Source organism: Cetorhinus maximus, chromosome 9 (assembly GCF_964194155.1).
Source record: "Cetorhinus maximus chromosome 9, sCetMax3.hap1.1, whole genome shotgun sequence".
Lineage (NCBI taxonomy): Eukaryota > Metazoa > Chordata > Chondrichthyes > Lamniformes > Cetorhinidae > Cetorhinus > Cetorhinus maximus.
Genome location: NC_135887.1, coordinates 121282419 through 121308932, shown reverse-complemented (window position 1 = coordinate 121308932; position 26514 = coordinate 121282419). Strand labels below are relative to the sequence as shown.

The window sequence follows — 26514 nt, the reverse complement described above, 5'->3', positions numbered from 1 at the left end:
CTAAGACAGAGCCCATTGATTCCCAGATCTTGTATTTTGCTGAAAAGAGAGGCATGTTGTGAAAATTTTCATCTTGCACTCACCAGGAAAAATGCAAGAATTCAAAAAAGGTGCAAGGCTTGAACATATTCCTTTGTTTGTGGAGAATGGATCCTTATGTATAAATTACCCAGGAGTTTGTGGAGCTTATTGTTCCCTGTTGCTTTCTCCATGGCAACACCTTGACCAATGAGACTTGACTTGCCAACCCATCAGCACTCTTCTCCTGTAGTATAAATCATTATGATCGTTTGAAATTTGGCATTCTTGCATTTGTCCTAATAAGTGCAAGATGAAAAGCTTCAGCAACACGTCTCTCTTAGCAATATTCTAGTTCTTTACCACTCAGTGACAGATTTTGTATTAGTTATCTACAGCACATAGTCCACTTCAATGGAGTCAAGTCAAGCCATCCCAAAAATTTAGACTGCTAGAGAATTGTGCTATTTGAAAATGATTGTGACAGTTAAAAAGTCTTCTAATGTAAAATTCTTGCCCTCCACTATAACAGTAATTAATGCAGTTAGGAAAATACAGAAAAACCTTAAAAAAAAACACATCCAAACCTGATACAACGGCTGCTCCTGCAGAGCAGATTAATTAAACGCTCACGTGTCCATTTTCATTGAGTGCACTGCGCGATGGGCGAGCAGACCAGGAGAAGAATGTGAAGTGGAAGCTGAGTTATAATTTCAGCAGGGGCTAGCACTGGTCTCCGCCACAGCTGCCTCCTGTCTCCCAGTTCACTACAGAGTGCAGATATTTTTACACTGGAGTTTATGGACCTGCGCCTGCCTTGGCGAGATTCCGCACCACAGGCAGAGCATCCCAAACCCACAGTGATAAAGAGTTTTCTTCAGAGAGTAAAAATTATCACGCCGGGTTTGCATCATTTCGCTCACCATGAACTAAATTAATTTCTGAAACAACAGTGGAAGAACAGTTGTATTTACCCCACAAGGCCAGTCAAAGTAATTGTAGGTGCAGTAGATAAGAAGCAGATTCTGTGTTAACTAAAAGCTGGTGCTGTAATGTATTCTGACAGTGTCTTCCTCTTACAGGTGCCTAGCATATGGTGTGAATAAATAACTCCCTCTTTTTCTCTCAAAACTCTAGATGCTGAAACTAATCTGGTTTATTTGCGCTTGCCGAACTATAGAGGTCACAATCCAGCTTTTTAATCAGTTGGCACCATTTTGCTGGAAGTGACTTAAGATCAGAAGAATGTAGCCAACTTATTTAAGAAGTAAATAATTAACGCACCAGAGAATATAATCAGGTGCACACACAAAACAATTGGGCAGCAGTGAAGTCAACACTACATTTGACACATAGCATAATATTTAGCTAAATCTTTCAGAACGCAACCCAAGTGAAACTCTTTGAAAGGCTTGAGGAACAAGGTCAAGATGCCATGGCTCTCACCTCAAAGTCATAAGATTGTAGATTCAAATCCCAGTCCAGCCATGTGAGCATAACATTCAGGCTGGCACTCTAGTAGTGAGGGAACACTGCTAGGGGTACCATCTTCCAGGGGTCATTCTTAACCAAACCCACAATTTCCAAAAAACATTCAGGACTCAAAAAGGTTAACCTGCCCTGTTTCTCTCAGATGGTTGCAAAAGATCCCATGGTACTATTCTGAAGAACAAGGCAATTCTCCCCATTGTCCCGGCCAATATAAATCCCTATATGAACATCAGTAAATCAGATTATACAGTCGTCACCACATGCTGTTTGTGGGACCTTGCTGGGCACACGTTGTAGTGTGATGTACACGTACCATTAAGGATCCATGTCTTAAACTGCTAACCATCACTACTGACCATGAGACAGGATATGTTGTGTAATCCCATGACTCTGTAGACAGAACCCAGCAGCAGTCCAACAGGTTAGACATGTCAACATAGCCTCTCAGTTACCCTTATTTGTACATAGTCTTATCTTCATATAACAACCCACACTATTGTTCTACCAATCCTCATTATATGATTGGTACATTTGCGATAAACAGAAGAACACAACAGTGCAAATTGGTTGATATGTTTCCTACGTTACAACTGTGACCGCACTTCAAAAGTATTTCTTTGGCTGTTAAGCACTTTGCGACTTTGGAGTAAAATATGGCAAGTACAAAGCAAAAGAAAAGGAACATCACTTGCTGAAGACCTTGAATGATGAATTTGAACAGCAGACTCCATGGACAGCTGGGTGACCTGTGTCTAGAACATTGCACCCCAAAAAAGTGCCAATGGGGTGTAAATCAATCCTGGGTGAAAGCACAAATTTGCAGCCAGTTTTACACTCTGCCTGACTGAAGTCAAGGGAAGAAAAAAATTGAGCAGAGTTCACAATGCACGGCTGATTTACTATTGTCCATTTTCCACTACTGACCAAGATGGGTTTATATTTTCAGACAAGCAAATAAAATTAGCAAAGGGCTTGGAAACCCAAACCAAAAATTGAATGTAAAGGAGTTGCTGAAAACGTGCATCACCCCATACCTCACTAGATGCACCTCAGCAAGAACCAGCTGGAGAGTAGTGACTCCAGACAGGAAGATAGGAATCCAGAGGTTCGTTGCCCAAATAATCCAGGGGGCTCCACAACTGAGAATCTTTTTTTGGTACATAAATATAACTTCGCTGTTTGCATTTTCTACTTAACTTTTCTCTGGCTTTTGCGCAGCTCCCACTTCATTCTTTGCACAAATCAAGAAATCACAAGATATAACACAAATCAATTTCTTTTTAAGTTATGCAGGAGTAATTGTTTACGTTTACTGTGCTTTGCTGCCATTTATTTATAATTCGTTCATGGGATGTGGGTGTCACTGGTTAGAACGGCATTTATTGCCCATCCCTAATTGCCCTTGAGAAGGTGGTGGAGAGCCACCTTCTTGAACTGCTGCACTCCATATGCTGTAGTAACACCCACAGTGCTGTTAGGGTGTTCCAGGATTTTGATCCAGTGACCATGAAGGAACAGCAATACAGTTTCAAGTCAGGATGGAATGTAGCTTGGAGGGGAACTTGCAAGCGTTGGTGTTCCCTTGTGCCTGCTATCCTTGATCTTCTAGGCGGTCAAGGTCATGAGTTTGAAACATGAGGGCATTTAATGCTAGGTGGGTTTGTGACAGCAGCAGAGTTCTGTGGTCTCCCACCATTATGCACTGGGCAGCTAATTAATGGCCAAATGGTGGAACTGCCAGCATATTGGAGACCCTGGGCAGGAAGTATGGTGGAGAATGGGGCGGTCACTGACCAGGGAGGAGCTCCCATCGGGCAGGTTAAAGGTCTGCCAGCAGTGCGCAGCAGGGAAACAGCAGGATCGTAAGGAGGGCAGAGAACATTGCAAGGGTAATAAGTGAGTAACTGTTGCAGACAGAGGGCTACCAACATCCTTGACAGTCCAAGTCCTCCTGAGGTGCTCATCACAACTGCTGACTGGCTCCACTTCTTTAACCACCAGTACAACTAGTGAAACAGCCAAATACCCCCTTCATGGAGCAACAGCAGAGGTGGGAGCACAGGCAGCCCCACAGTTCGACGATGACTCCCTGCGTTCCCTCCTCTAGGCGGTGACAGAATGACAGGAGGTTCTCCTCCTGCAAGGAAGTAACAGAGGAGGTCAGTAGCTGTGGGGTCAGCTGTAGAACCTAGATACAGTGCTGCCAAAGGATGAACAACCTTCTCTGTGCTGCAAAAGTAAGTGAGCATCCTCAATGTCGAGTGGGCACACACTATGGGAGGTATGCAGGTGCTGTGTGTGAGAGAGTGCCTTCCTCACAAAGATGGAGGAAGACATTCTGGATCTGCCCACTCAAGAGGGGAGCAGATCATTTGGATGAGGAGAGGCTACATTTTGTTCCAGCAGCACCTCAGGGAATTATTATCAGCCGTGGTTAGGCGGGGAGGGGTGTGGGAGTGGTGATGGAGCGTGTGGGGATAGGGGAAGAGATGGTTGTGCGTGTGGCATGGCTCGAGACGTACATCTCCGTGCCAAATGTCAGTGTTGGATTGTCTCTGTCCGGGATGCAGTAATATTTGCAAAAGTTGATCTGCAGTGTTGAGTGTTACTCATCCTGGTGTACTCTTCAACAGGCCGGGCAGCCACCAGCTCCAAGGGGCCCGGCATTGACCTCAGGAGGAGGAGGAGTCCTTAGGGGGTGCACCATCCCATCCTCGCTCCACACCTTCGAGTATCTCAGATGTGTTTACACACGTCGACCAAATCGGTGGTACCAAATGGTTTGAGCAACACACAAGCACCTAATCAGCTGTCTGATGCTGTGACAGTCTAAGCCTCTTAGGGGTGCAGGAAACCATGAACCTGCTGAGCCTCAGGCAGATGATGAGCCTCTGGAGCCATCTGTGAGGGAGCAGGTGTTGGATGTCCAATGGGGGCGGAGCGTGGGGGCGTGGTGAAGATTTGCTGGAGATTCCAGAGCGTATGCACACCCTGGCAAGGACAGTGAAGGGGTCCATTCAGGCCATGAGTGCTGTGATGAGCCTCTTGTCTGCACACGTGGCTTCCTCCATTCAGAGATTGGTGATTCTCATGGACAGACACAACCAGCAGCACATTCAGGGGATGCTGGGTATATGCACAGGCCTGTAAGCCATCGCATTGACACTGAGCTCAATCAGGCAGTGTGAATGCCAGAGTGGGGAAGGCACCTGGAGTCTCCACCAGGTCCTCATCAGTTAAGCAGGGAGATGAGAAATAGCTGTCTGTATCTAGGGTCTCCTCTCAGGGCATTCCTGATGGTGACAGTATCTCTTCTGCTCCTCTGCCAGTGACACCAGCACCTCAGGGTGCCACAGGCACAGAAGAGACTCTTGCTCCCAGGCAGGAGTCACTCAGAATGCCAGACCCTCACAGCCTCCGGCGACCAGACGATGCCCGGCAAGGTCATCCAGGCCAACAGGGCATCAGGATTTGTGGCCTGGCTCCAGCAGAGCTGGCTGCGCTGGGGGCATACCATGGTACAGCACCCGTAAAGTATGAAGAAGTCACTGTTGAGACACACGGGTCATCACTGGTGCTCATTCATTGCGATACACTGAGTGTTATTTTGCTGTGATTCAGTTCATTAAATGATTATCACTTCTGATGATGGTGTCAAATTTGAGATGATAGTGATAAGGGCAGCAAGCCCTTGGCTGTTTCCCATGTACCTCTGACACCCCCGAAGAGACATGTGATGATGTGGAGTTTTGGGATGATGTCAGTGTCTTAGCAATCGGGATTGATTGACAGACAAAAGATGACATCTGATTACTACACGTTCCAATAGGTCTCCAGACTGTAAATGAATTTCCTCATTATCAGCAACTCCTGCGTTTCCCTTATGTGGTGCTGGTTTGCACCCTGATATTCCTCATCTAATTCAATGCTTGATTCTACATCTGAGGAGTCCTGATGTCCTCATCTGCCAGTTCTTCTCCCTCTGCAGAGCCAAATTTTGCAGTGCACAGCAAACGACAATGATCTGGGAAATCCAAGACAGCGCATGCTGCAGGACACCAGCAGATCAGCCCAGGCATTGGAATCTCATTTTTAGAAGACCAATGGTCCTCTCAATAGTCGCTCCTGGTGGAAGCTTGGCTCACGTTGTATTGTTCCTCTGCCTCAGAAGCAAATGCCCGTACAGCGACATGAGCCACCTTTTTAACAGATAACCCTCGTCTCCAAATGGCCAACCATCCAGAGCTGTGGCATTTGGGAGTGCCTGAGGTTATAGTGTCACGGCTACTTGTTGGTAAGATTTTAGAGTCCATTATTAAGGATAAGATTTCAGAATACTTGGAAGTGCATGGTAAAATAGGGCAAAGTCAGCATGGTTTCATCAAGGGGAGGTCATGCCTGACAAATCTGTTAGAATTCTTTGAGAAGGTAATGAGCAGGTTAGACAAAGGAAAGCCAATGGATGTTATCTACTTGGACTTTCAGAAGGCCTTTGACAAGGTGCCGCACAGGAGGCCGCTCAGTAAGATAAGAGCCCATGGTGTTAGAGGCAAGGTACTAGCATGGATAGAAGATTGGCTGTCTGGCAGGAGACAGAGAGTGGGGATAAAGGGGTCCTTCTCAGGATGGCGGCCGGTGACTAGTGGAGTTCCGCAAGGGTCAGTGTTGGGACCACAACTTTTCACTTTATGCATTAATGATCTAGATGAAGGAACTGAGGGCATCCTGGCTAAGTTTGCAGATGATACAAAGATAGTTGGAGGGACAGGTAGTATTGAGGAGGCGGGGAGGCTGCAGAAGGATTTGGACAGGTTAGGAGAATGGGCAAAGAAGTGGCAGATGAAATACAACGTGGGGAAGTGTGAGGTCATGCACTTTGGTAGAAAGAATAGGGGAATGGACTATTTTCTAAAGGGGGAGAGAATTCAGAAATCTGGAGTGCAAAGGGACTTGGGAGTCCTAGTCCAGCATTCTCTTATGGTTAACTTGCAGGTTGAGTCGGTAGTTAGGAAGGCAAATGCAATGTTGACATTTATTTTGAGAGGACTAGAATATAAAAGCAGGGATATGCTGCTGAGGCTTTATAAGGCTCTGGTCAGACCACATTTAGAATATTGTGAGCAATTTTGGGCCCCGTATCTCAGGAAGGATGTGCTGGCCCTGGAGAGGGTCCAGAGGAGGTTCACGAGAATGATCCCAGGAATTAAAGGCTTAACATATGAGGAACGTTTGAGGACTCTGGGTTTATACTCGATGGAGTTTAGAAGGATGAGGGGGGGATCTGATTGAAACTTACAGAATACTGAAAGGCCTGGATAGAGTGGACGTGGGGAAGATGTTTCCATCAGTAGGAGAGACTAGGACCTGAGGGCACAGCCTCAGAGTAAAGGGAAGACCTTTTAGAACAGAGATGAGGAGAAACTTCTTTAGCTGGAGAGTGGTGAATCTATGAAATTCATTGCCACAGAAGGTTGTGGAGGCCAGGTCATTGAGTGTATTTAAGACCGAGATAGATAGGTTCTTGATTGGTAAGGGGATCAAAGGTTACGGGGAGAAGGTGGGAGAATGGGGTTGAGAAGCTTATCAGCCATGATTGAATGGCAGAGCAGACTTGATGGGCCGAATGGCCTAATTTCTGCTCCTATGTCTTATGGTTTTGCTCACACACCATTAGGATCCAAGGATCCATAGGCAGTGGTGGCAGATGATCTGCACATGAAGGGAGTGAAATCCCTTTTGATTGACAAATGCTCCTGGCTGTCCCCTTGGTGCCTTAATGGACATGTGCATGCAATCGATTGCCCCTTGCACTTTAGGGAAGTCTGCAATGGCCCCAAAGCCTCTTGTCTTCTTGGTCGGGCTGTCCTCATCAGTGGTAAATTTGATGAAGTTGTCCACCCTCTGGAACAATGCATCAGTAACAAGCCTGATAACTGTGATATACCACAGAGATCTCCTGCTGATCCTTGAAAGGATCCTAAAACGTAGAAATTCAATGCAACTGTGATCTTTAGTGCCGCAGGCATCAGATGACCACCCGCACATTTGGATCTTATTTCCCCTTCACGCATGTCACAAATAGATGTGACTGCCTCCCTGGAGAGTTGGAGCTGCCTAAGACATTGGCATTCAGACATGCGGAGGTAATTTGAGTGCTGCATGTACACCCTGCCTTCAGGGTTAGCTCTTCTCCTTGGGCAGGGCTGCCCGAGGCTCACTCTGTGTCCGTCTGGCCCTTCGGCATCACCATGCTGCTCCAGCAGGTTGTTAATGCCCCTAGACAGCGTCCCTCACTCAAGGAACATCCGCCAGAGTGGACTATCCCCATGGATCTTACTCCCTGTGACTCCTTCCTATCAGCCTCCCCTGTAAGGGTCCCTCTGTAGCTGCAGCCCTTCTTCCAAATCACTCCCTTCCAGATGAACCCTTCAGTGATTCTCCTTCAGAAGTGTGCACAAAGTGAACTCAGACCAATTCCCCCACTTCTCATGCAGTTTCAGCTACAGCCTCCAATTCGACACTGTTGCTAGGAACAATGTATAATTTTTAAGTTGAATATTTATATATATTTGTGTGTTAACAAAGGTAAAATGGCTTCAGTTTCATTTTTGGTTGTTTATGAGCCTTGGTGCCTGGAAGTCTGGAGGGACCTGCGGCTGAAAGATCAGTCTTCTGGGTTTGGTGTTTTGGGGAAAAAACACAAAGTAGAAAAAACTGGGCTTGTGCCTAGCGACAGTGGTCAAGTGACACAGAGACACAGAGAAAGACAGGGAAGACAGTGTGTGTCAGAATGGGAAGACAGGGATTTTTCAGCTCACCAAGAGAAAAACACAAAGCTATTGAGACAGTAGTAGGACATGATCAGTTTAGCGGTGTTGCTACTGAAACAGTGGCCAGGATTTTACAGCCCCTCCCGCCCGGCAGGATATTATGGTCCTGCCGAACTGAACGGAGATTTGAATGGCTCGCTGCATCCACCAGGGGGAGACACCCCGCGGCGGGGCGGTAAAATCCTGGCCAGTGAGTTTAAAGCATGAGTTTTTTTGAGAGTCTCAGGGTGAGATACAAGTTGGGTGAAAGCATCAAGTAAATGATGAAGAATTCACTGGAAGAAATCCATTTGTCACTGTGTCAGTGCCAAGCGAGAAGCCTTTTATGTGGCTGTAAAGATAGTGCTGAGTAAAGGAATAGTGGGAAATTGAATTTCTTGTATTTGTATTGAGATCTTTCCAAACTTTTTATTTAGTGTAATATAGTTCAATTTTCTTGTTTTAATAAATACTTCATTATTAGTGTTAAAATTTCATCAGCAGACTCCTGTGAATTTGTTCAGTAACTTTCCTCCATGGTTTCTAAAAAAAGTTAGGGTCTATGGAGCCAGGTTTCACTCTGGGATCCGACCTCTCCAGTATTAACATCAGCAGGGGTCGTAACACTGTCTTTCCCATGGGATGAATTTTACTGTCCCCTCTCCTGCGTATTTGATGGTGGGGGGGGTCTTGTCAAGCAATGTGGGTTGTCAGCCCACCACCTTCTCACCCACCCCCGACTTCTCCCGCATATTATGGGGGGCGCAGGAAAGGCACCGACCAGTCCACCTACCCTTAGTCCTATTGAGGCCCTAAAGTGGACAATTAATTTAAGGGCCTCATTCTGCCTCTGCCACAACTTTTTGGTCTGCGAGTAAAGGTGAAGGCATGGTGACATGCCCAGCAGCTTTCACTGAGGGGCGCAAGTCCCACTCTGATCCAATTAATGCGGCCAAATTTCATGTCGCGAGGTGCTGTCTGACTTTTACCTCGGGAGGGATGGGTAATTCACCCCCCCACCTAAAATCCAACACTCCCATGCCCTAATATCCCTCCTTTGTACTGCTGAGCTGACCCTGCCATGATGCCCTCTCTCCGCCCCCTCACCCCAAGATCCCCACCCTGGATCAACCAGCAAAAAAATTGCTGTCACTGGAGTAGTTAATTGACTCAAATACTCTTGGGGGGGAGGTGAAATTTACAGGGGGCCAGAGTCCCCACCCCCATTCCCCGGCCAAAATGTCTGTCGGCACCACGCCAAGCAGAAATCCAATTGTCCCCACTGATAATACACTGGGGGAAGCCTTAAATAGTTAAGAGTGGGACATGTGCCCCTCTGGGACAGGAATTCCTGCTCAAGAGAGCTGGAGGCCAATCTGATTGGCTGACAGCTCTGTAGCACCAGAATCAAGTAGTGGTCACTGAAGACAAAGTGCCATGGATCCTGGAGCCCAGGTAAGTCCAGGGATTTTGGAGGGGCCTGCCCCCAGTGAGGATCAGGGAGGGGGAAGGGAGTTTGAGTTTTAGAAGTCGGAGGGCGCGGTTGAGATAGAGGTGGGGTACGATCTTGGGGCTGCTGCCAATGGGCACAGGGGAAGTACCCACCCTTCCTGCCCACCAGCAGCCCCTGCAGTGAAAGCTGCCAGGCTACTTGCCATTCCCCTACCTTTACCAGCCAGATGAAAAATTATGGAAGAGGCAGAGTGTGACCTTTAAGTGGCAGTTAAATGTCCACTTAAGGGCCTCAATAGCCCTAAGGGCGGGAAGGCTGCCTGACACCATACCTGCCCACCCCCCACCCCCCATAATATGTGAGACAGATTGGGAGTGGGTGAGAAGGCCACCCGCTTGATTTTACATGCCACCACCCACCCCACCCCCTCCAAATATGCTGGCAGGGGCCATAAAATTCAGCCCCTTAATTGGCTCCCGACTTTGTGCCCCGCTCACCTTCCATATTATTGCGATCGTGTCTAATGACATTGGGAATCAGACCGGACATCACAATGCCTGACTTTACACTGTGTAAATGCCCTTTAGAGAAGGAAATCTGCTGTTCTTACCTGGTCTGTGACTCTACACCCACAGCAATGTAGCTGACTCTTAAATGGCCTCTGAACCAGGGAAATTAGGGGTGGGCAATAAATTCTGGCCTAGCCAGCGATGCCCACAGATGCCCACATCCCATGAATGAATAAAAAATAAATGGTGAACATAGAATTCTGCCACTGCTGTCGATGGATTCTTGATGAGTTGCTGTGAAATCCTTTCCAGTGATTATGAATTTACCCTACCACAGTTCTGTGCTCCTACAGCTGGAAAACTGCATAGATAACTGGCAAGTAGTGGGAGATACAGAAGGACAACGACTATATCTGATGGAACTTGCACCTTGCTGAACTGCATCGTCTCAGACTGTTGTTTACCATCTGACTAGCAGCCTCATAGAAAAGGAGCTCTGTCCAGGTCGAACACCTGGCCCGATCTTTACTGCTTCTGTTAAAAGTTCTGTGCCATTGCCTACAAGACTGATTCATCTCTGCATGCCTATCTCATCGTGTGAAGTCAACACCACCGGAAAAGTGAATTCTACAACATCAATTTTCATGCCGACCTCTGTGAAGGAATATCTCATTGGACTTTGATTCAGGACCCTGGAACATGCATGAAACAATATTTCTTTCCTCTGTGGTCTCTGTGCTGTAAATCTTTCTTTTCTCTATTCCTCTTTTTACTATCTGAAGGTGAAGGGGATGTTGCAAACTCTCTTTTCATGTTTGAGTGTGTGCAAATAAACTAACCCTTTGAGTTCATCCTATCTCGAGTTTGCTGTGGGGTTATTAATAGAAAATTGGATCACACCAAAACTGAGGGGATGGGAAATACACCACTGCTCAGAAAAGGGGGAGCAAATCAAAAACCCCTTTGTTTACGGACAGGTGGTGAGAGGAGAAAATAGTGCTATTTAAATTAACCCCCCTCCTGTCCATCACAACAGTCACTACGGGGTGAGTGCTTTTGGAATTTGCGTCTACTGACACCTGTGTAGTTCTATGGGATAGTGGAGGACAGCCATTGGCATAAGTGCTAACCATTAATATATGCTATGCACTATTCTGTTACAATAGTGAAGAATATTTCCTCACATACTCACTGGTCTAGTGAGTGAAGAGCACTGCCCAATTGCCAGTTCTCCAAACCCACCTGCTATTATTTTCCAGTTGATTTGAAGCCAGCCATTACTCCACGTCAGGTTTCTGGATTTTTCATGATTTTTTTTTTCCCACAGAGATAATTCGGAAAATTATTTTAATGCTGGAGGTGTTTTAACAGCAACGTGTATTGTTTAGAGAGCTTTTAAAAAAAAGAGGCACCAAAATGCTTGACAATTAATAAGCTTATCGAATGTTGTTTTACCCAGAGATAAAAAAAATAGCAATTAATTTGTTTACCTGTTAATTAAAAAGATACCATCTCCATTGTGCTGGTAAACCTTTTGATACGTGAATCTATGAGGACTTTGTAACAAAAGGAAAAGAGGGCTTTCAAAGAATCTTCAGAACACAGATCATAATGGCTGTGTAACTTTTAGACACAGACTACAAAGGTCAGCCAGAATGCTAAGTGCTACAACATTAAAGAAGGCCAAGGAACTGCAGCATGAGTGATTCTGCCCTGTTCTTTACAGCAGGATACAGAGAGGTTATTATTTATCTTTGTGTGAATGGAAGTTGAACCAATTGGATTAAGCAATTCTGATCTTACCTACCCATGCACTGCACCTTACTGTGTAGTCAAGCAACTTAAACTGCCAGCAAAGCACCAGCTCATCTAGTGTTAACTGCTTTTAGCCAAGCTGAAGAAATGCAGGTGCCAAAGATATAATTATCCAGTCCAGTTCACAAGAGGATGCTACTGTTACATTCCCTGGCTCAAGCTAGATATAGGGCAGTCAGTCAACTCCCATAAAAGTGAGACACTCAATCGACTTAATTATGTGAGTGGCTGACACCACTGAACCCGAGAGACTATCCATGGCAGATCCAAATTTATCGAATTGCACCTTAGAATTTCACTCCTAAAGCCTCCACAGAAAAACTGTGAGGGTTCACAAGAGGTGTGTCCTCCACGAATCCAGCATGCACGAATGAGGTGCTTGATTCCAGATGCTGCTGGTGTTACACGTGCCCAAAGGCTGACTCCACAGCAAAGGTCTTCCACAATGATCACACACGTGGGAGATGGTGGTACATTTCCAGGAGTTGCACTCCTTTATGCTGCCCAAAATAGTTTCCAATGTGGAAATACAAGACACGTGATTCACTGTTTTGGTGCTGCTATTGTACCAGTCTGTACTAAAATCTGTAACACTACTGATCTGGGCCCTTTGCTATCTGGTTCCTCATCAACAAGGAACGTAGGGAGGGGGTATTAGGTAGAAGTGAGGCAAGGAATGCACATCCACAAAACAACAAATGCATTGTTTTACAGAGATCGCTTGGAAAGTCATAAGCCAATGTTACCTACACACAGGATTCGTCCTGTTTGCCCAGCCCTGCCCACACCATCTTCATCCCTGTCCTCACCTGCTCCTCTCCCACCATGCACATCCCATCTCTATCACCTCATATATTAATACTCAAAACCATGCCCTGACTTTCCTCCCCTTGCTCACAGACACCAGGAATACACCAGTGTGCAAAGGTGGGTACTTTGGCCCAGTGATCATGTTACCAGAGATCTGAAGTAATGATTGGGAGACATGAGCTCAAATCTCACCATGGCAGACGGGGGAATTTAAATTCAGTTAATTAATTAAGTAAATCTGGAATAAAGAGTAGGTGTCAGTAATGGTGACATTGAAACAACCGGGTTGTTTTTAAAAACCTATCAGGTTCACTAATGTCCTTCAAAAAAGGGAATCTATGCCCTTACCCAGTTAGGCCTACATGTGAGTCCAGACCCACAGCAATGTGGCTGACTCTTAACTGCTCTCTGAAATGGCTTAGCAAACTATTCCATTGTATTCAAGGTGGCAACTCACCACCACCTTCTCAATGGCAATTAGGGACAGACAATAAATGCTGGCCTAGCCAGTGACACTCTCATCCTGCAAATGAATTAAAAAATTCAATCCTTATCCTGTCTTCCACAATGATGCCAAATGAAAGGACACACCCCTACTTTGGCAGAACTGTCCAACCCCAGGACCACCACATACGTTATATATATAAAATATACATTATATATATTTATTTATACAGACACAAACATATACCCATTTAGGCATCTTCTGACTCTAAAGAAAACACCCAAGAATGAACAAGGAATTAAGACTGAGTAAATTAGACCTATATTCTCTAGACTGTAGAAAACTGAGAGATGATCTCATCTAAACAAATACTGAGGGCTGTTTCCCCTGGCTGAGGGACCTCAAATGTGGGGACACAATCTCAGAATAAGGGGTCGATCAGTTAAGACTGAGGGTTGTGAATCTTTGGAGTTCTCTACAGCAGAAGGTTCCGGGTGTTCCATTGTTGAGTATATTCAAGGCTGGGATAGATAGATTTTTGTTCTCAGGAAACCAAGGGACACTGGGAGAGGGCAATAAAATGGAAAGTTGAGGCAAAGATCAGCTTTGATCATATTGAATGGCAGAGCAGGCTCGAGGGACCATATGGTCTACATCTGCTCCTAGCCCTGATGTTCTTGAGTTCTTATGACTGCTTATCGGGGACAGTGGGTTTGAGGGGGAGAATAGCCCATTCATTTCATTACTGGAACAGAATTTAACAGTACTGTGGATGAAATAGGTACTTAGAGGATATATATTTAATATATTAGTACTGGCACGTTTGTCCAGATATCAGACTCTGTTACACACATAAACAACCTTAAATTACTTCTAATCTACAGTCTAAAGCTAACAAGAAAATTTTACTCTCTACAATTCTCTTATCAATGAAACTCAGTGACCTCAGCCTGTGCTTACTTAGCAAGTAGCCTGTGGCGCTGAAGGGCCTCAGAAACATCTCAAAAGCAAGGTGTTAAATTGTGAGCCAGATGCTAACCTGCTCCTTTTTATTATAAAATAGCACATGGTCCGACTTCATGTGAGCAACACCACAGGAATCTGCTCATAATCCTAAATTTTATCAAGAGGAATCTCTGTACTTATTTGCATCGCTCATATAGACCTTGACTCACTGTTTAATACTGTGGAATTATTGGTGGGAGGCACCTGGGAATAGATATTCTGTCTAGAGCTTTCCACCCACAACATAATTAAATTATTTCCTAGTGATGCGATGAGCGGAATTTTCCCAAATTTGCACTAAGTGCGATAGTGGGCGGATAAAACGTTTTTTTCGCCGGCAGCGATGGCGGGATTTCACGCTGTAACCTCCCGAGCCCGCCTCATTATTTCTGCACTCCTGAGAAACATGCTGTTTCTGTGGTGGGCGGGCTCTCGTTCACCCCACTGCATCACGCCAGACACCATGTTTAAAATCCAGCCACAAGCACAGCACTCATTGCTTCCAGATCACCACTGCTGCATGGAAGACATGGCTCTGAAACTGAAGAACACTGCAGCCCCCAGGTTCAGCGACACGTCTCTCAAGCGACTTTTGGATGCCGTGGAGACCCGCTGGGATGTCCTCTACCCTTGGCCTAGCCGCAGGATGGGCAACAACTAACCCGGCTTGGGAGGCTGTGGCAGTGGTGGTCAGTACCAATGCCCTGCAAAAGAGGACAGCCACCCAGTGTAGCCAGGGTAAGTCATTCATCTCATCATTCTCAACTCACACACTCACAAACCCATCACACATCCAGTTCAAGGATCATCACCATTCACTCTCTCGCACTCAGCATCATTGTCCTCATCCTGCCCATGGGCCAGGCATACTTATCATCTGGCCTGGTAAGCGACCTGCTTACACTCTCTCCATCTCTATCCATACAGGAGAAGCTGGCGCACAACAAGGGGGAGAAGTCGCAGATCAGTGGCGGAATGCCTGAAATCAAGGTCCTCACTGACTTTGAAAACAGAGCCATCCAGCTGGCTGGCGAGGATCTGGACCGGAACTGTGCTAACAGTGAGGTCGGCGCTGCTCTACCAAGTGTTTGTCCACAGTACAACATCCATCAGACAACAATGCTGTTGTTCACAGGCCACTGCCATGCATCAATTATCCCTCCTTGCTTTCGCAGGCACATCTGCCAAATGGCCGACAGAGTCCATGACCCAGGGCCTCCAATCAAGCTCCGAAGAAACCTCTGAAGAGGAATCTGGAGGCACCCTCCCTGAAGTCCTGTCACAGCGCTCACCCACACCCTCCACCAGTCGCCTCAGAGGCAAGGCTGTACTTGCCCCCTGATCCTCCCCCCGCCACCAGTCAGGCAGGGTGGCACTTAACTCTGACTCCCCAGCACCCCTAAAGCCTGCAAAGCAACAAGAAACCCTGGTGAGCTCTGCAGAACATTGCTGTGCACTCGCCTCCAGTTCACCCAAAGTGAAGGCCGCCAAGTGCATGTTGCCTCTGTGCTGCTGTGAAACACGTCAGTGTGCTTTCCCGCCAACATGGACGGATAATTCAGCAGGGGTGCAAGAGCCTGGCGGGGTGGCCTGATAATGATATGCTGATGTGTTACGATGAGATTCCTGACGACTGGTGGTGGGAAACGCGACCCACCATCAGCGGGCTGAGCAGACAATCGTGACCTACCTTCCCGCTGTCGTCAAACCGATCGCGCCATATTGTCCGCTCACGCCACCCATCACGCCCGCCGCCAGCGGGCATGGAAAATTCTGCCCTATGAATAGCGAGTTATCCTAAATCCACTGCAACTCAAATTCTTAGCTTTTCATTCCCAATTGTTTTATGTTGAAGCAGATGGTGCCTAAAGAAGTGGGCCTCATGTAATAAAAACAGAAAATGCTGGAAAAACTCAGCAGGTCTGGCAGTATTTGTGGAGAGAGAAATAGAGTTAACATTTCCAGTCCATATGACTCTTCTCCAGAGCAAAAGAGAAGTAGAAATGTGATGAAATTTATACTGTTCAAGAGGGGGTGGAGCAGATGGAGCAAGCTAGAAGGTGAGGGATAGGTGACAGCTAGGGAGACAATGACAAAGATGTCAGGTAAGTTGTTTACCTATCCTGATTCCCATATCATATTTAGTTAAGTTTCAGCCACAGTTAGGAGCAAAAGGATGTTTCATTGTATCGAGTGAGCCAATATCTTGTCGGAGCAGGTGATGTCCAGCATCAAGTCTCATCACCAATCATTTTGTTATTTTCAATTCTATGTGTGAACAAACAAAACTGATGGGCAGAAACAGACCAGCTGGTCCATCAGATCTGCCCCACACTCACGATGGCTTGAGAATCTTGACGAGACATGCCTATCTAACTAGCTGAGGTCCTTTAAACCAGGAATGATAGAATCATTACAGCCCAGAAGGAGGGCATTCAACCCATCGTCCCTGTAACTCTCCTTTGTACCCCTTTCCAAGACCGCTATGTAGCCTGTTATGTGGGGGATTGGTGGGGGGATGGGGAGAACAGGGCACTGTACCCCAGCTGTGATCCAGCCACCAATGTGTGTAGTGATCAGGGCTTTTGATTGTTTTGAAGCTAACACCCTCTCCATTCTCAGAGTACTTTTGAAATAGTGAAAAGCTGGAAACAGAGGAAGTCCAGAAAGACTTGGCAGTCCAAGTACATAGACCATTGAAATGCCATGAATAGTTTTTTTTATTCATTTGGTCACAGGATGTGGGTGTCACTAGCTAGGCCAGCATTTATTGCCCATCTCTAATTGCCCTTGAGAAGGTGGTGGTGAGCCACCTTCTTGAACCACTACAGTCCATGTGGTGTAGGTACATCCACAATGCTTGAACCACTAAGAAGGGAGTTCCATGATTTTGACCCAGCGACAGTGAAGGAACGGCAATATAGTTCCAAGCCAGGATAGTGAGTAACTTGGAGGGGAGCTTGCAGGGGTGGTGTTCCCTCTGCTGCCGTTGCCCTTCCAGGTGGTAGAGGTTGCAGGTTTGGAAGGTGCTGGCAAACGAGCCTTGGTGATTTCCTGCAGTGCATCTTGTCGATAGTACACACTGCTGCTACTGTGCGTTGGTGGTGGAGTAGGTAAATGTTTGTGGGTGGGATGCCAATCAAGCGGGCTGCTTTGTCCTGGATGGTGTCAAGCTTCCTGGGTGTTGGAGCTGCACTCATCCAGGCAAGTGGAGAATATTCCACCACACTCCTGGCTTGTGCCTTGTAGATGGTGGACAGGCTTTGGGGAGTCAGAAGGTGAGTTACTCTCCGCAGAATTCACAGCCTCTAACTGACTCCTGTAGCCACAGTATTTATATGGCTGGTCCAGTTCAGTTTCTGGTCAATGGTAATCTCCAGGATGTTGAAAGTGGGGGTTTCAGCAATGGTAATGCCATTGAATGTTAAGGGGAGACGGTTAGATTCTCTCTTTTTGGAGATGGTCATTGCCTGCCACTTGTGTGGCGCAAATGTTACTTGCCACATACCAGCCCAAGCCTGGATATTGTCCAGGTCTTGTTGCACTTGGACATGGGCTGCTTCAGTATCTGAGGAGTCATGAATGGTGCTGAACATTGTGCAATCATCAGCAAACATCCCCACTTTTGATCTTATGATGGAGAGAAGGAACATTTAAAGAAAAAAATCTAAACGGCTAATGGAATGCAGGCCTTTATATCTGGATGAGTAGAATACAAGGGAGTAGAAGTTACGCTACAGTTATACAAGGCCCTGGTTAGGACGCACCTGGAGTACTGTTCTGGCCATCACATGTTAGAAAGGATAGATTGCCCTTGAGGGCAGTGCAGCGCAAATTTACCAGAATGAAATCTGCACTCCAAGGGTTAAGTTACTAGGAGGGTTTACACAGACTAGGTTTGCATTCCCTTGAAATGAGATGGTTAAGAGGTAATTAGTTTTCAAGATATTAAGGTGAGCGGGGTAGAGTAGATCATGTCATGTGTGCTCTGCCCAAAGGCAGGTCCTTGACTCATTATCTGCTGATGCTTCATTCTGAGCTGTTTTCTTGGCAGTTTTTTGTCAGCGGTGGTTTACCATTGCTTTCCACTCTAAGGGCCAGGACAAGGAGGCAGGTCCCAAGTCAACCACAGCCAGAACGGGAATTGAACTCGCACTGTTGGTGTTATTCTGAACCACATGCTAGCCATCTAGCCAACTGAGCTGACCAGCCTCCCATTGGGTAGGCAGAGAGAAACAGTTTCGGATTGTTTTGGAGTCTAGCGCTAGGAGGCATGGGCTAAAGATTAGAGCCAGGCCTTTCAGGAGTGAAATTGGGAAATGCTTCTTCACGCAAAGCGTGGTAAGTTTGGAACTCACTTCCAGCAATTGATTCTGGGTCAATTGTTAATTTAAAATGTGAGATTGATAGATTTTTTTGGGAACTATTTGTTAAATAATTAAGGGATATGAGAAAAAGGTGAGTTAGATCACTGATCAACCATGATCTCATTGAAAGGTGAAAACAAGCTCGAGGGGAAAAATGGCCCTCCTCCTGTTCCTGCATTGTAGACACAGTGCACACATGTGCGGTAGCTCATTTTCAGTAGGGAACTTTGCAGATACATTTTATAGTCACACAATAACACACCATTTATTCCAGAAAGATAACAATATTACTGAAGATTCTAATAAGCTTCAACACATAAGTGCCTCCACATGCCAGGAGCAACTGTTGTACATGATTTCTCATTCCAACCAATTACCATTACAGTTTGTTCGAACCTCAGCTAAATTTGTACCTCAAACATCAAAATGTTATGTGAAAGAATCACTCTCTGACTAAGTGTGCACAGGAAAGCAGGGAATCAGAAAAGACTATTCAAGCCATCAAGCCTGTATTCTGCAGATCATGTACCGTTCAGTCTTTGTAGACTCCATCCAATCTATTTTATTCTGTGAAAAGAAGTTCTGTAAAATGTCTTCCCCAAAGGTAAATCAAGTCAATGTTGCATCATCCAACCAACCTCACGTCTTGCACAACTCAGCTTGATCGGATGTCTTTCTTCGTGTGACATAGTTCCAGCAAACTCCAAAACCATTGTGTTTCCATGAAGCATTTAATTTCTCCAATCCATTCCCTAAACAGGTATTTAATCCAGCTCCAATTTAAAAGCTGATTGACCCTATATTGATCACTTTTATTGTGACTCAATTTATCCATATTAGATGGAAGTAAAAAATGTATTCCAACATCCAGTTTTGCCTGGGCTTATTAATTCTATAGTCACCTCTGTGCTCTCAGCTCAGGTCAATTATATGTTTTCATGTATATTATCTAGGATGCTTTTCATTTCAAAACGTCCTTTCTCAATCTTCATTTCTCCACTTAAAATATAAGCTCAGTTCCTTCACAACCCAGAGGCTTATTTCAAGCATTTCTGCTGATTAAGGGAGCATTTACACTACAGTAGAAAACGGTTTTGTTTTGTGTAGAATGCAGTTATAATGTAATCGCAAAATCCAGAGCCAGTGGATTCCAGAGCAAAGCAGACTGGCTCTCCCTGGCAGGGGCAGTTTCACTCTGCTTCACTTGGGAGTTAGGAGAGACCGAAGGCCAAATCTTTCAGATTCCGAAAATTTTCATGAGATGGAACTATGCTTTCCGGGTTAATTTTGCAGGAGGCGGGCAGTTTAGCAGGCCATCCAATTAGGGATGATGGACAGATTCAAGAGGCGGGAGGTGAATACAGCACAGCCCACTACAAGGGCGGCAGACAGGCCCCTATCTGTGTCACCAGTGAGATTGCTGTTGTGGGCCAAGCAGCAGGTACGGCAGAGGTGTAATGGAGGCACCAACAATATCAGATACACCATCGGAGACATATAGAGGCACTGGAGAGAGTGCAGAGAGGATTTAAGGACGATGCTAGATGTGGGCGTTGCTGGCTAGGTCAGGATTTATTGCCAATCCCTAATTGCCCTTGAGAAGTGGTGAGCTGTCTTCTTGAACCACTGCAGTATTGTGTTGTAGGTACACTCACAGTGCTGTTAGGGAGGGAGTTCCAGGATTTTTACCCAGCAACAGCGAAGGAAGGGCAATATATTTCCAAGTCAGGATGGTGAGTGGCATAGAGGGGAACTTCCAGGTGGCGGTGTTCCCGTGTGTCTGATGCCTTTGTCCTTCTAGACAGTAGCAGTCATGGGTTTGGAAGGTGCTGTCTAAGGAGCCTTGGTGAGTTCCTGCAGTGCATCTTGTAGATGGTACACACTACTGCCAATGTGCGTCAGTGGTGCAGAGGGTGAATGTTTGTGGATGCAGTGCCAATCAAGTGGGCTGCTTTGTCCTGGGTGCTGTCAAGCTTCTTGAGTGTTGTGGGAACTGCACTCATCCAGGCAAGTGGGGAGTATTCCATCACACTCCTGGTTTGTGACTTGTAGATGGTGGACAGGCTTTGGGGAGTCAGAAGGTGAGTTACTCGCTGTGGGATTCCTAGCCTCTGACCTGCTCTTGAAGCCACAGTATTTATATGGCTAGTCCAGTTCAGTTTCTGGTCAATGGTAACCACCAGGTTGTTGATAATGGGGGTTTCAGCGATGATAATGCCATTGAATGTCAAGGGGCAATGGTTAGATTCTCTCCTTTTGGAGATGGTCATTGCCTGGCACTTGTGTGGCGCAAATATTCCTTGCCACTTGTCAGCCCAAGCCTGGATATTGTCCAGGTTTTGCTGCATTTGGACATGGTCTGCTTCAGTATCTGAGGAGTCGCAAATGGTGCTGAATATTGTTCAATCATCTGCGAACATCTCCACTTCTGACTTTATGATGGAAGGAAGGTCATTGACGAAGCAGCTGAAGATGGTTGAGCCGAGGACTCTACCCTGAGGAACTCCTGCAGTGATGTCCTGGAACTGAGATGATTGACCTCCAACACCACAACCATCTTCCTTTGTGCTAGGTATGACACCAACCAGTGGAGAGTTTTCCCCCTGATTCCCATCGACTCCAGTTTTGCTAGGGCTCCTTGATGTCACATTCCATCAAATGCTGCCTTGATATCAAGGGCAGACACTCTCACCTCACCCACACATATACACATCAGCAAAAGATTGAGAGGCGGGGTCTATTTTCTCCTGAAAAAAGTAGGCTGAGAGGTGATCTAATAGAGGTCTTTAAAATTATGAAAGATTTTGATAGAATGGGTATGGAAGAGCGTAACTAGAGGCCAACAATATAAGATACTAATCAAGAAATCCAATGGGGAATTCGGAAGAACCTTCTTCACCCAAAGAATGGTGAGAATGTGGAACTCACTTCTACAGGGCATGCTTGAAGCAAAAAGCATAGATGCCTTTAAGGGGAAACTAGACAAGCGTCTGAAGGAGAAAGGAACAGAGGGTTACAATGACGGATTTAGATGAGAAAAGATGGGAGGAGGCTTGAGTGCAACATAAGCACTGGCATGGGCTGGTTGGCTGAATAGCCTGTTTCTGTGCCGTATATCCTACGTAATCCCATATAACCAGTTCCAAGGAGATCTTCACTCAATGGCAAGTCTCTGACATGGGAATGCATCAGCCTTGCCATTTTCTGCAGGCAATCATCAACCTTGAAATCTCATGTAGTTCTGACCTCCCACTGTGCAGCCACCTCCTCGGAGTAGCTGGGGGTGCTAACACAGTGTGGGGGGCAGGGGGCCATGCTGGCTAAACTGTCCTGTGATAGGAAAAATCGCTGTTAGTTGCAGCGCCGACAACCTTAATTGGCTTCCCACCGCAGACGGGCAGTTAGCCGGCATCTGTCCCAGCCCGCTCTGGGAAAAGCGGCCGGAAATGGGAATCCTGTTGGCCAAGCGGCCCGACGCAGCTTTTCAAAATTTCCTGGCCCACTTGCCTCCAAGGGGCTGGGGAAATTTCTCCAGGCAACTTTGAATTTACACTACAAAACCACTTCAGCATTGGCTCACGCTTACAGATGTAGTTAAAATCCACCCTAAGATTGTCAGCTGAGAAATGGGCCTTCTGGTTTGCCAGAACCAATATAAAGACTTAAAATGAATAAAAATACCGTGAGAAGAACTAGGAGTAAAACGAACATGTGAATTGAAGGTCGATCACCAGGACACTGCTATGTGCAACCCTGGAGAAAAATCATCTGGACATTGAAAAAGATTCTTTTCTTTGTCATTTTCTTTGAACACTTCCCTTTACCAGGCATTGAAAATGGGGGGAAAAGAGGCTGTTTGGCTTACAGTCAAGCATCATCCAATTGGGTAATGAGACTTTTTGCTTTCCAATTGGTGTTGGAAGACAGTGCATCACAAGGATGGACGTGTTGGAGCAAATCATGTGATGAAACCTCCAGGAATACATTTAATCACACTTGGCAATCAGCTGAAGCATAAGAGAGAATGTTGGTTTTGTCAATACTATTAATCTGTTAAAATTGTTACAGATACTTTGAGAGATATTGGAAAATATTTGGCAACTAAAGGCTGGTCACAAAATTGCAATTTCCAGCACATATCATTTATGGGTGACTCCTTGAAGGAATAGATTTTGCAGGTGATATGTTTTTAATAAAACAAAATATATCATTATACTGGAGGATAACAACATCAACATCACTGTAGTTCTGACAAACCTCACAGCAGAAATGCTCCAAGAATACCTCTACCAACTAAACCAACCATGCATTCCTTACTTGGACATCACCATCCTTTGACATACAGTCACAGTTGCACTCTTCTGCCAATAGAAGGAGGTGCTGAAGGATCCAGATCCCCATACCTGAGCCCACAGCATCACTGAGGCATTCCGAAGGGAAGATCCTTCGGCCTTGACTTTCCATTAGAAATGTCACAGGAGATCCATTAGTTTTAATAGAGATTGAAACAGTGCAGAACTCAAAATGGGAAGCTGAAAGCAAACTCCCCAAAGGTGCTCCCCATCCTTGGGGAGCTGCACTGGCAGGATCAAACCATAAACTGTGATTCACAACTCAACCTAACTGGCACCTGATCACATATTTCATTCAGGCCGCATGTTGGATATGGAATTCAACTTAAAAGTAACAAAAGTAGATTTATTTGGAAATCTGTTTTTCAGTGCATCATTTCAACATTTTCCCCTCTAATTTTTTTTCTTTCACCTCATCCCTTCTTTCCTTGTGTGATGATGTCTGCTGTGATATTATTCCATTGTCACGAGTACAAGCAATGCACCACCTAACTGACCATCCTTAAGCCCTGGGTGAGTTTGTGCAGCCCCATTTCACCAACAACAACTTGCATTTGCAGACTCCGGATAGTAGAGAACAAGGGTCTTGCCTTCGGGAATCTGAAAAGCAGAACCCAAAAAGCAAAAGAGAACAAGAATTGCAGTCGGCTTTCCCACCCACCCCCCAGTGAAGTTCTCTCTGTGCGAAGTCAAAAACAGTAATGTTCTTCAGCTTTTCATTCCTGGAAGCTACACTTGAAATGCTGCACACAACATTGGACAAGCTACCTTCATAAAGGATATCAGTTCATTGGAAAGCAGTCAAACAAGACTAGAACTCAGGCCTCCTGGTTACAATAAAACAGTCCCAGAATTAAAACTGATTTCATTCAAGATAAGAACAATAGAATGTGCTTGATTTAGGTTTTTGAAATGATCAAAAGCTTGGAGGATGTGATTATAAACCAGATATTTAAGGCTGCTGGCAATCTACAGATAATATTCTGAAAATGATACCGGGGAACATGATGCACAAACCGTGCGTAAACAGAAACACCTGCCTCTCTAAATAACTTGTATCTATATAACACCTTTAACAACAATTTGTATTTATATTGCACCTTTAACATAGTAAAAACATACAAGGCACTTCACAGGAGTGTTGTCAAGCAAATTTTGACACTGAGCCACATAGGGAGATATTAGGTCAGATGACCAAATGCTTGATCATAAAGAGGTAGACTTTAAGGAGTATCTTAAAGGAGCAAAGTGAGAGATTTGGAGAGGAAATTCCAGAGCTTAGGCCCTATGCAACCAACGAATCACCAATGCTGAAGCAATGAAAAGGGATAAGCAAGGAGGCAGAATTGGAGGAGCACAGAGGTCTCTGAGGGTAATGGGGCTGGAGGAGGTTACAGAGGGTGGGAGGGGATGTGGTCATGGAGGGACTGAAAACAAAAGTGAGGATTTTAAAATCAAAGCGCTGCCAATAAAATTTCAGTCAATTTACAACACCCGAACTCCCAAAAAGACAAGATAAAATATTTTATGGTGATTTGAGCAATGCAATAGACTTGCGTTTGTAGAATGCCCTTATCACATTGAAACTGCTTAAAAGGTCTTCGTTCAATGAATCACTGATGAAGGGCAGTGACTATAATGTTATGCAATCTAAATTAAATTGGTTTCTCAGCAACAACAGCCCAGTAGAGATCCTTCGGTCTCTCCTTCAACGCTCTTTATAATCATTCTGTACTTGCTCCTGTAAAAATGGATTTTTGCGCTAAGCGCCTTAGCGAGTTGGACCATTCATCAGGGGGAACTTTCTTTCGAGCGCCTCCTGGTGGCGACTCTCGTGTCAAAAGCAAACTTCAGCCAAATTTCGAACGTGTTTAACAAACGCTCTCGAAGAACCCCGAATTTTCAAGACAATCCATCGTGGAAAAGAATGGATTTCAATAGCACTGTACCGTAGTTAAACTTCGGATCATTGGTCACTGAATAATTTGATTATTTGGGGGAGTGGGGAAGAAGACTCCAATTAAACAAATTAAAGTCAACAATTAAGAGCTCTCTGCGATATTGAGATTATAGTCGTACAGTGTCCGATGGGACATTAAATGGTGAGCACCGTTCCAAGGGTTCATCCCAGGGAATCTTGCTTAAGCACTCGAGAGAAGAAAGGACTGGGGTGTCAGTGAATGCAATGCCGATTGGCTTAAGGTCTGCAAAGGTGACTTAATTGGACTTCAAACTCAAGTGGGTTTAGTTACAGTGGCTAAAGGCTGCACTGACCCAGCACTCTCAGACCGTCTGTTACAGAGTTAAACCTTCTCCACCGTCCCTTTCCCTCTCGTGAATAAATATCGTAACGTACACGACATGCAAAAAACAAACACAGGTATTCTCTGTTCCAAATTTTATGCCAAAGTGCGTAACACACGGAATCGTGTCGCTCGGACCACGATGGGGCGAGTATTAAGATCCCCCTACTCACCGTCCGTCCAGATCCCAGCTTTCTCCCGGCTCCCTCTCGAGATGTGCCGGGACTTTGCAGGCAAGTTACCTGTCAGCCAGGGGGCAGGGGGGGTTTCCGAGTTGAAGCGTCGTGGCACAGGAGCGGTAGAACTCTGCTTTAATCCACCTTGCAAAGTTCCTGATCCACGCAGCCCAAGGCAAGCGGCGGCTCTTAGCTCTTGTTTGAATGGGCGCGATAGACTCTCTCCTCCCTTGGAGACCAGTTTAACCCAGGCAGGGGAGAGGGAAAGGGGGAAATCCCCCGCCTAACATCTTCGGCTGAGCAAGACAAATACATGGTCCACGCATTTACAGTGATTTAAGTGCAGTTCAAAAGGAAAAGCCTTGTCGGGCTCCGCATTTCTGTTTTAACCAGCGCGCACACTGGGTCTCTGTAATCCGATCATGGTCCTTACCTGTTATCCAATCTCGCTGCAGAAAGCCAACACTTTTTAACCCTTTGTATGACTAGCACCAAACTTGATGCAACGGCTGCATACTGGGGCTCAGTGTAGTGACCCTGGCATTATTCTGTGGGATCCGAGTTGGAGTGTAGTAGCACAGGAACGGGTACAACTCTGCTTTAACCCACCTGCAAGGACACTTACTTGTGACGGGTCGAAGGTCCTTTTTCGTCTAAGTGGAGGTATCCAGCCTGTTTAAAATAAAAACAAAGGTCAGCGTCTCTTCTCCAATAATTGAGATTGCAGGTGAATGGGTTAAGCATCTATATTCTGGTTGCAAATAATTTCACGATCGGTGTTTTAAACCGTGTGGAAAAAATTGGTGTATGATGTGTGTTAATATAATGACCGCACATACACATTGAAAAAGGATATAGCTACTCCAGAGTCCATGTTAATAGAGAGTCAGTCCCAATGGAATTTCCCTCAATGGGCAATTTTCCTCGGTCAATGGCGATGCTAGTGACCATGGAAATTGTC

General features: G+C 45.6%; 1 protein-coding gene across 3 annotated transcripts in view; it reads right to left on the bottom strand.

Annotated features, from left to right (window-relative positions):
• shank2b (SH3 and multiple ankyrin repeat domains 2b) overlaps nt 1–25999 on the bottom strand; it is a 1028817-nt gene extending 1002818 nt beyond the window's left edge. For all 3 annotated transcript variants that reach the window (XM_078549478.1, XM_078549479.1, XM_078549480.1), the window contains exon 1: nt 25551–25999. The gene's annotated coding sequence lies outside the window, so the exon portion shown is untranslated. The remainder of the gene's footprint in view (nt 1–25550) is intronic.
• Between the last annotated feature and the right edge of the window lie 515 nt (nt 26000–26514).